This window comes from Apteryx rowi, unplaced genomic scaffold, assembly GCF_003343035.1.
Source record: "Apteryx rowi isolate R43461 unplaced genomic scaffold, aptRow1 scaffold_92, whole genome shotgun sequence".
Taxonomy (NCBI): Eukaryota; Metazoa; Chordata; class Aves; order Apterygiformes; family Apterygidae; genus Apteryx; species Apteryx rowi.
The window spans coordinates 863,875-874,416 of record NW_020451227.1 but is presented as its reverse complement, the minus strand read 5'-3'; positions in this window follow the sequence as shown (position 1 = coordinate 874,416).

The following is a 10,542-nucleotide window of genomic DNA, read 5'->3' as shown; positions in this document are numbered from 1 at the left end:
TATGGCAAGGAGCTTTCAGCAGAGTATGGAAGAGCCGAGAGGTAAAGAAAAGCAGTTTAATGGGACCTGAATTAGAGGCTGTAGATAGTGCTTCCTGCACGTTTTACATTTTCAAATAAAAAGAATCTTCTCGTTTAATGGTTAATAAAAATGATCAGTGCTCCCAGGGCACTGATCCTGACAGATGCAGAGCCTGCTGGAGGGACCCTCTACAAGACACCAGAGAAGATGACACTGATTTTTCTCCTGTCGCGTACATCTCTACCAGCATTTGCAAGTTAATCTGTAATATAATTATATGTTGCTGCTGTCACAGAAGCAGAGCACGTGCAGTGGGCCGGCGCCCTGCCGCTGCACCTGGCAGCGAGCAAAGGCCCCGGCCACCCTCGTACAGCAACGGCTATGTGTTTTTAGCATTTTTCAGTCCAGTGCCAAATCAGCCCCCAGCCCACACCCTGCTCTTGCACCGYGAAGGCTTGTGGGAACTTGGCTTTTCCACCCGCCTGATTTAAAAAGAAGAGTGATGCCAGCGTCTTGACAGCTCTGCACTCTCGCGCTGACAGCGAGTCCAGTGCAAAAGAGAGTTTATCCTCGTTTGGCTTTCTTTATGCTATGCCACATCATAGAGGATTGTGGTCAGTAATCGTTCTCTAAGAAGTAAACTCTACGCAAGCAGTGGGTCGACACAAGCGGCAACAGCGAATGCTGGCCGGGCGGCTGCCGCAGCGCGGCGCGCAGTCCGAGCTGCACCAGGCCTGGCGCTGCTTGCTCGGCCGCAGGACGGAGGGAGCCTTGTGCCCCCAGACGCCCTTTGCCTGCTGATAGGCGGCACGGCCAAGGGGAGCGCGGCGCCGGGGCCGGCCGCCGTCCCCGCCGCGCCCGAGGGGTCCTGGGCACCCCCAAACCCTCCCTCGGGCCCCGTGCCGGCGCTTGCCTGCTCCCAGCCACCGCGGTCCGGGCGTCCTCTCCTGGTGGGCTTCCTCATGGTGGGGAGACGTATTGTGTCGCCTGTAAAGCGAGTCATTYGGTTTATTAAACGCTGTTAAAGGGTGCCCTGAGGTCTACGCACATGTGGGACCATCAAGTAGAAATGGTTATTATCATGGTTATTATTAGTCATAGTCATTTTCCTAGCGCTATGTCTCACATCCAGCTGTCTTGCATCTCCTAAACTCTGCGATGCCAACACAGAACTGCTATGAAGCTGGGCTAGTCCAAGTCCGGCTTCACGCAGTGAATAAGCAGACCACTTGTGCAGAAATATTTTTTTAAAAATGACAAATGAAAGCAAGGGTCATAGTTGGATAAAAATGAATCAAGCAGTGCATAAAAAAGACAACAGATTAGGGACGACAACATTTTTAGTTTAAAAGTGTTCCATCATTATTAATTCATTTGGTGCTCTTTATGATAATACTGATCATTTGGAATTCATTTGGTGTTTATGTGGATGTCATCGCTACTTTTGTAGATATTCCAAAGTAATTCTGCATTAATGTGCTATTAAAAATTGTTACCAGCCAGTACCTTCGTTACTTTACCAGCACAGAATAATCTTGCTCTCCTCATCCTTTAAATTCAAATTCCAGTGTTTATTTTGCTTTTATCTTTAYTAGGGTTTTAAAATGTAATGCTTCTATTTAAAAATTCTCCTTATGCTACATTAGTGTTGTCGTCTTTGACAGCATCAAAAATATGCAAATAAAGGAGGGGTTTAATGGTGATTTTTCATTTTGTTACTGGCATTTGACTGAAAAAAACAACCAAAGATGCTTCAGCTTATCATTTACAACAGTGAAGTTGGAGCTGGTATTTATGTTCACAGMAGATGACACTGAACCAAATATGTATGAAATACCATCTGTACTATGTTGATTTCTTTCTTTTGGGCACAATAGACCCCCCCACCCCAAGTCATTTATAGAAGGAAAATTGCGCTGGGCGGGGGAGGGCTATTTTCCTGTGAAGAGGAAGGCGCCTGTGTCTCCAGACCGCAAACGCTATGGGCTCATGATCCAGCCCTTCTTCAGAAGGGTTTTGTCTTGAATGTTGCTATTGGAAAAGCTAACTGCAGCCCCTGCCTTTGAGGCCCCAACCTGGCCGGGTATAAAATGTCCCTGAYGCCTCCGTTAGCTGCCCTCAGAGCTCCAGCCTGGAGAGGCACCTTTGCTTCGTCCTGCTCGGCTGTGGTTGAGTTTTCAACTGCAGAAGAGCTGCGGCTCTCRGCAGTGGTGTCCCCGTCCCCAACGCTCCCTGCGGGCACGCCGGGGCAGGCAGGGAAGCGGAGGCAGGAGGGACGGCCCGAAGCGGCTGCGTGGCCTGGAGCGACCAGCCGCCGCTGGGGGACTCACCGCAGGAAGCCGGCTCCCGCCGCCCTCTCCGCCGGGCCAGCAGCCCGCTGCGTCCCGCCGCCCACSGTGCCAGCCCTCCTCGACGTGCGAGCGAGCTGCAGTCATGGATTTGCTGAGTCCAAACCCTGTCAACAGAGGGAAAAGGTTGCACTTGCACCCAGCATTAAAAACAAGAGCCCTAGGAGATCAAATGCAAAAAACCCTGCATTAAAAGAGCATTAATTAGCTTTTATAGTCAAGGACGCAAAGATTAGAAAATGCCAGATTGCTGGTAGTGTGGGGGGAAAAAAAAAAAAGAAAGGCTCAATTCAGTGCCTAGCTGTGTCTGTCTTACTGTGCAACCACAACTGCATGATCCTGCACCAACAGAGGTTGCTCTGGCAGCTACGGCTCCGGGTATGCAGCGGGAGCGCCCGCCCCGCGGCCGAACAACGCGCGCCGAGCGGTTCCTCTCGGCCAGCGCAGCCCGTTGGGGCTCGCAGCGCAGCGCAGCGCGGGCAGCGCGGGCAGCACGGCACRGCTGGGCGCAACGGGAGCTTGCGGCATCTCGCCCGCGCGGCGCCTCGGCCGGCCGTGCCTGCTGGTGGGGCCTCCCGGCCGCAGCGCCCACGCGTTTCCTCCTCCCGCGCCACCGCCTCCTTCGGCCTCGCTATTGCCTCGGAGCAGGCGGGCGGCCGTCGGGCTGCAGGGGACGCGGTTCAGCGCCATGCCACCGTGCGCGGCCGCCCCGCGAGGGGCCGGGCTCGGCCCCCGCCAGCGGGGTGCAGCGCCGCGGGGTTTCCGCTGGATCAAACTCCCGGGATGAACCTGCTGCGGCCCCGGTGAAGGAGCCCGCGGGTCCCGCTGCTCTGCCACGTCTGTGAGGGCTGCCATCAAGTCATAAACGTGACAAAGATTAAAGAGTTTATTAATGTTATTAGAGACTTGAGATAAAATGTTCTGCCTTGCGAGGTCTCTCTCCCTCTCTCACTATTTAATGAAAACATTTTCATCACTTTCTGAATCTATTATACCAAATATTCATTTCAGGAGTCCTAAGATGATTTTATTTTAATTAGAAAAGATGTAGCAACCACCTGAAAGTAATACAGTTAAAATGCCTTATAAAGACTCCCTTTTTCCCCCCTCCTGGCAGCTGAGCATTATCTTCACCTGTATTTGCGGAGAAAGAGGCTGAGCGGGAGCAGGAGCGGGCGCACGCGCGTGCACGAGATGCCCGAAGAGCCGGGGGAAATGCCGCGGCCTGGAGGCGCCGCCGGGGCTCCCGGGCGAGGAGGGAAGCGGCTCCCGCCCCGTCCCATCCTGTCTGGCTGAGAAAAGCGAGAAAAGKGGAGGAAAGAAAGCAGGGACAAGGGTTCGTGACAGTCTGCGACAAGCGTGTCATTCCCGGCAAATCTGGGACAACTGTTCGTAAAAATAGAGTAAAACAAGCAGGCGAATACTTCCTTTGGTGATTGCTTTGACTTCAGTGGGTGTTACAGCACGGCTGAGTTTTAATCCATGTTTAGAGCAGGACAGTGGCATCACAGTCTTTGATGATAAAGACTGAAAATCAGTCACTTTTAAGCAGAGCCTGAACAGCTTTTTTTAATATGTGAGCCCTCCCTTCCAGCTCAAGACTTTCTAACTACATTTGCAATGCGAGCAGCTCAGAGACAGTCTTTCTTTTAAACTTTTCAACTAACCCGATTTAATTTGTTAATTTATTCTGTAACCTGATTTACTGTTAATTTATTTTGGTGAGTAAGATATCCCAGCTTTAAATTCCAATTAATTAAAGGGGAGGGCTGAATGTTTATGCCATGCAATATCTTCATGACACATTGCATTCCATGTTAACCCTGCACTGGAGCATTTCAAACTTTTATTACATTAACTAATACAAATCCATACATCTGCAAATTAACTGCATGCACACAAAAGACAACTCCTTGCAAATGTACCTTTAAGAACTGAATATTGCTTATAACAATCATCACTTGTTGCTTAGCAACAGCTATATCATCACTTACAGTAGGCTCGTTCCAAACACATATGTAAAAAGCCACGCTGTATCTGTCCTGCCCATGTCTCCCATTCCTGGCAATGCTGCTCAGCCTTTGGTTAATAGGTCCACACTTCACTAATTCTCTTTTTTTGAGGGGTGAAGGGAACGGGGTGTCCAATTTTAAGGATCTTAAAAAAATAATAATAATAATAATCCTTGGCCATTAAACTAATGTCTGATTTCAAGAAGCAATCAAAAGCTTGGTGCCCTGTTATGACTATGATGGCTATTCAAATGCAGGTCAATGGGAGCATGAATGTCCCGTCAGGTTGTGACTAAATTACTGCTTGCTCAGCATTTTGCACTGACGACTTAAAAAAAATGCAGACATAGTTTGTTTCAATAAACTCAAGATTAGAAGGGGAAAATAGGATTATATTAAGAACGCCCTGAGGGTATCCTGAGGCTGCTCGACTCTTTCGGGAGCCCAAGGAGGACCCTACGGCCAAAAGCTGTCAGCTCTCATCTCCACTCTCATTACGAGGTGGCGTTACAAAAAAAAAAACCCTTTGTATTCTGCATGCATTCCCGCGTCCGTCCACTGCCATTGCTGCGCCTCCTCCCCGTGACGCGCTGCTTGCCAAGAAGCTATCTGGAGCAATGCTCCTGCCTGCCTTTTGCCAACCGTCAACACCAGCCAGCAGCTTTCACGGGCCAAAAAAGTGGCAAGTAAATATTCTCACCGTATTCGTGAGTCCTCCCTTTGACAGCCTGTGGAGAGGCGACCACAGGCTGTGTCCTGTGTTTTAAAGCCATTATGCCGTGTCTGTAGGCACAGCTAATTTACAAAAGATGAATACATGGTTTGCAATCAAGGAAAATTAGCATCACAGCCAGCAGAGAGGTTGAACATGCAAGCCATCCAGGACTGCCAGCAACCTTGATTCTGCTTTTGGCAAAGATGGCTGGCTTGGCAAACACAACGGTAATGAAATAAACGGCAATGCCAGGCAACAGGGCTGCTCTTTGAAGTAATTATCCTCCCGGGCAACACGAAACACAATGAAAAGGTTTTTAGAGACATGGTGTGGATGCACAGAGCACATTAGTTGCATTCCTGAAGTCTGACCTCAGTTCACAAGACTCAGGTGTGTCTACACCAAGCAGCCAGAGAAAGGGCAGGAAGGCACCTCCAGTGGGTAGAAAGCAAAGAAAATAAAGCAAGACGAGGAGCCGTACAAGGAGCAGCACGATGGGAAAGCACCAATGTGGCTTGCTGAAAGGCGCCCGCTTTCTCCAGCATTTGAAGTGTGCATGCATGCGTGTGCGTGTGYGTGTGTGTGTGCGTGTGTGTCCATCTGTACATCCATGCATAACCACATGCAAAGCCATAGCTTCACTGGGGTGAGGAAGACACCTGAAAATCAGATGTAAGGGCAGCAGTGTCAGCATCTAAAGAACCATCGTTCCTACCTCGGGGTGGCCCTTGCAGGAAGGGGCATGGAATCTCCTTGCCTCCATTGCAGAAAGCCAGTGTTAAACCCTTAGTCCTTATTACTTCTAAGAAATCCCTGTCCAGATGGCTACGTTGTCCTAGTCAGTCTACTGACCCATAGACAAAGGCTTCAAAGCAAATATTTAACTTTCAAAAAACATATATGTTTAAGGAGTAGAGCAGTGGAATTGAGACAAGGTAAAGCGTTAAATAATGTACTGTCAGCTCTTGTAGGCAGAAACTACAGGTTACCACTGAGTGGAGTTTTATCTGATGTGCTTTAAATTCACTGCACACACACAAAGAAAGAAAATGAAAGGCAAGGAAGCCGTAATACATTGCACAACATATTCCCTTGGGTCACTTGTGACTAACCAGATAAGCTTCTGGCATTTTCCTATTTGGACACTTGACTCAAGTCTAAATTTGAGGCCTTAAACAAAATTATTTTCTCAGCAACAACTTAACAGTTGGCATCACAAATCCTCCTTACATAATGTGGCATGACTAGCAGGTTTCATTTAGAAGAGGCCCAGGGTTAAAGCTGCAACTACAGCAGATTGCCTCACACTCCTCGAGTGAATGAGCGAGCACCTCTCCTGAGCCAAATCAGAGGTGAGGAGCTAGGTGGGGTGCAGGACACACGCTGGCTTCCATGCGCTCAGCCACGGACTTGTGCTACGCAGGCAAAACGACTAAAGGACTTGTGTCTTTTCTGATGAGTCCAAATCTCTTCCAGAAAAAAAGGACAAACAGATGAAAGGTCTTTTTTTTTAAAGGACGCATTTGAGCAAAGCAATGCCAATGCAAGAAGACTAAGTCTAGTCTGGACCCGAGGCCAGAAGGCTGGTGGGAACATGTGCAGTAGGAGTCGCTTATGCAGACTTTATCTACATTTATCTTACTTTTATCAAGCAAGCTTGAGCCACTGTTTTGGGACCCTGTCTGTGCCAGCAGTCCCAAGAAGAAGGCAAAGAACTGGCTCTACTACTGCTAAATCTTTGAAGCTTTAACATCCCTCACCCATGGGACATTTTGTAACTTATTCTGCAGTAAAGCAGGCAAGTTTTTTCATTTAGGCAGAAAGGCCAGTGACAAGGACAGGCCACATGAAGCCTGGGACACGTCCGCTCCCAGGACCCCGTCAGCCCCAGGGCATCGCCACGAGGGCAAGCGCGGGAGCCCAGCCCCACGCAGGGCCGGGATACTCCCCGTGTGGCCTTCTGGTCTAGCTCGATTGGGGCTGTATCCTGCTCTCTGCTGGACAGTGCTCAGCACAGTATCCCCAGTTTCTACTCCAAGTCAAACTCTAGATATGATCACAATGAATAGTATTCAGAAAAAAAAAAAAAAAGATTTAGGAAACACCTGGGTTTGAAGGGAAACAGAACGAAGTAGCAGTGAGGACATGGAGAGACTACATTGGTTTCTGTGCAAGGGAGGCATCAAGTAGCTTTTCAAAAGCAGTTCCAGGGCAGTATACCTTTCCCCCAGTCCCTCCAAAACAAACAAACAAACAAACAAAATAAAACAACTAAGAAAGGCAAAAGATTTTGACTCTTGGGTGTCTACCAGCCAAAGGCTGGAGATCTCAGTGCTCTTGGCTCCCCCACAGCAAAACCTCTCTAGGGAGTTAAGAGCCCCCTTTCCCTCCATCCCTCCTCGCCCCAAGGGACGAGCCCTGGCCAAAAGCAGCAGCGGCAGCAGCAGGTCCAGCCAAAAGCTCGCACGAAGCCCTGCGCGAAGCTTCCCAGGGTGAGCCAACTGCAGAGAAATAATCTGTAGTATTGTGGAAATAGCGGGTCCAAACAGAAAAGTTCTATTCTAGGCAAAAGCCCCATGTTTCCTTCTGAAAAGCAAATAGTTCCTTGTAGCACAGTTCTAACTAAGATTAAAATGTTTATTATAAAAGAGAATTATAAGCTAGGAGTACCTGAATCCAGAACAAAATGTAAAACGGGAAACAAATACAAAAAGCACTATAAAAAGTTTTAATGGATTCTTTCAGATGTGGAGTGGCATTTTAATGTGATGTTTTAAATGATTTTTTTTCTTTTTAGCTTTTAGACAGACTGTTAATCTGAGGGGCTCTTTCTGCCTGCAGAGGAATAACATCTCCAAGTAGCCGCCTATCAGAGGCCTTCTGGGGGGGCAAAACACTGGAAAGCCAGCAGGGACTAAAAAAACCAAAAGGGCACAGTGCAGGCCCTGAGCAGGTAGCCAGCAAGGCCCTGCTGCACCGGAGCCAGCAGGAGCTTTACATATATATATGTACACACATATATATATACACACACACACACACACAAATATACACATATACATATGTATATATATGTGTGTGTACACACAGACACACAGACACACACATTGAGGGCATCTCAGCTAGAAGTTTCTCTGATACTTTTTTGATGCCAAGGAACTATTTTCAGAAGCTGATTCCATCCTATACATTTTCAACACATTAAAAGTCTCGATGTGTATGCTTAAACATCTTTGGCCTGTTGCTGACCTTTTTGAATGCCTGGAACTGCCACTTCTTCTTGCTGATGCAGATGCAGGAAATTCTTAACTAAATCCTAACCGAAAGCCAGAAAAACAGATAAGCAGACTAATCCCCTTGCCTATCAGACCCTTGGCTCCCACGGACTATAGTTTGAGTCCTTGCATTGCAGACTAGCTCAGCAGTTTGTTCCTCTGTATCTTGTCTGTGTTGGCGTGTGCTTCTCCAGTGATGGGGAGGAAAATGTTCCCACTTTCCGAAAGACTGAAACATTTTACTGCAGTTTGTTCGCTGACGTTTGCAGCTCAGGAAGCCGGTCTCTGGCTGTTGCTCTTTCCACAAAAGACCTTTCAGAAATCTATGGAAAATACATTAAAAGAAGTATAAATGGTTTGGGTTTGGTTTTTGCACCATTTTGTGTTTGTTTGTCAGTTTTTAACTACAAAAAGCTGTCTCCTCCTTGAAATCCTAATTCTCCCTGGCAATATGTGATGCTGCTCAGCCATGAATAGCAATGTCTTTTAGGAAGATGTCTGACTATGTTAGAAACAAGGGCAAATAGTTTCAATGCAGTAGCACTGTACATGCAAAAGGTATTGATTCTGATGCCTTCAGAGACTTGGTCTGATTAAAAGAAAATTAAAAAGATTGAAGTAACTTTATCTAGAATACTGTAATATTGCCTTCATCTGAATTTGGTTCGCTTTCTCAAGAAGAGGTCTGGAAAACCAGTACAGGGGAAAAATGAAATCAGAGCCACTCATTCATTAACGGAGCAGCAACAAACTCATTAAACRAAGCGGCTGGTGCCGAGGGAGGCCTGCGCCGCGCCAGCTGCTGYGCACGGGGGAGCCCTGCCGAGAGCCCCATCACGCTGCTGCCACTCGCCGGCCCCGCGGGCTCCCCGCCTGCCACCGCGACTCGGGGGAGCCGGGCCCATGTGGCACTGTCAACATGACGGACACCCCACCTGTATTAAAAACAAAATTAGCTGTTGCCACTGAATGTGTCACAGAAGACAGGCGCACCACAGGACAGCGTGGCGCGGAGCTGGAGGGCGCGCCGCCGGCCGCTGCAGCCCCGTGGGGCTCTGCTTCGCCACGGCGGGTGGGGCAAAGCTGGCACAAGGCAGGACAGCAGAAGGTGGCTGGGTCTTTCGTAACTCACATACGTCGTCCCCTGTCCCCTCCACAACAAATGGGCAGAGGTCTCAATTCACACCTCTCCCCCTTACTTCACACCCCTCTGCACCAGACAGTACTGAAATTACCACCACTAAGGTATCATGAAGAAAAGTGACAAAAATGATGAAAGTGGTTGAAAATAATCCAAATAAATTAAACCCCTTGCCTCTCAGGCCCATGTCAGCTGGTTCGTATCCCAGCCCCTTTCACCACCCCAGGCTCACGATCCCGGCAAGCACCCGCTGTCACTGGGCTTTGCTTCTCAGAGCTCAATCCTAACCCCAAGTCCAGCCTCACACCTACGTGTCCTCCACCACTCATGGCACAAATACCTGCAAACCAAGGACTGTACAAAGAGCAGGCTTGGAAAAGAGGAGCACAAACAAGTCAAGTGACTGCTGGTGTCCGTAGCCCTCAGGTTAAAATGAGGGCAGGGATGGGGTCCATCATCTCTGTTTTTCTTAACCCTCCATTCAGAGAAGCAGGTTGTGGCAAATGGCAGACTCAGACAAGGACAGTCTGACACAAGCTTGAAAGTCTACTGGGAAAACATTTAGTTTCGAGTATTTTACATCCTGTATCCATGAGGCTGACAAGACTTGTTTTGTCAAAGCTGGAAGCCTGAAAGTCAAAACCAAACCCAAACACCTAGGAGTGAAGAACTCGTTTCAGGAGAAGTGAGTGAGCAACAATTAATGACATGTTACTCAGAGAGGTCCATGGGGATGGGGTCATGTCTGCAGGAGATCCTGATGCATCGGTCCTGCGCTTCTTAAGCTGGAAAAAGTAATCCCCAGAGGAAAAGAAGCAAACTTACACACCTCTGTTGTTTCAACAATATTATCTTTTAAAAGCACTTACTGTACCAAATGGCACTTTGCTTTTAAAAGCCTGGCTACAAATCCCCATTGTTGTTTCTCCCACAGGGAACACAGTTGCCTGATCTGGACACGAGTCTCACCTGCTGAGCTCATCTCAGCTGATACACCAGAGGCTGTAATAAGAACATGGGAACAGCTACA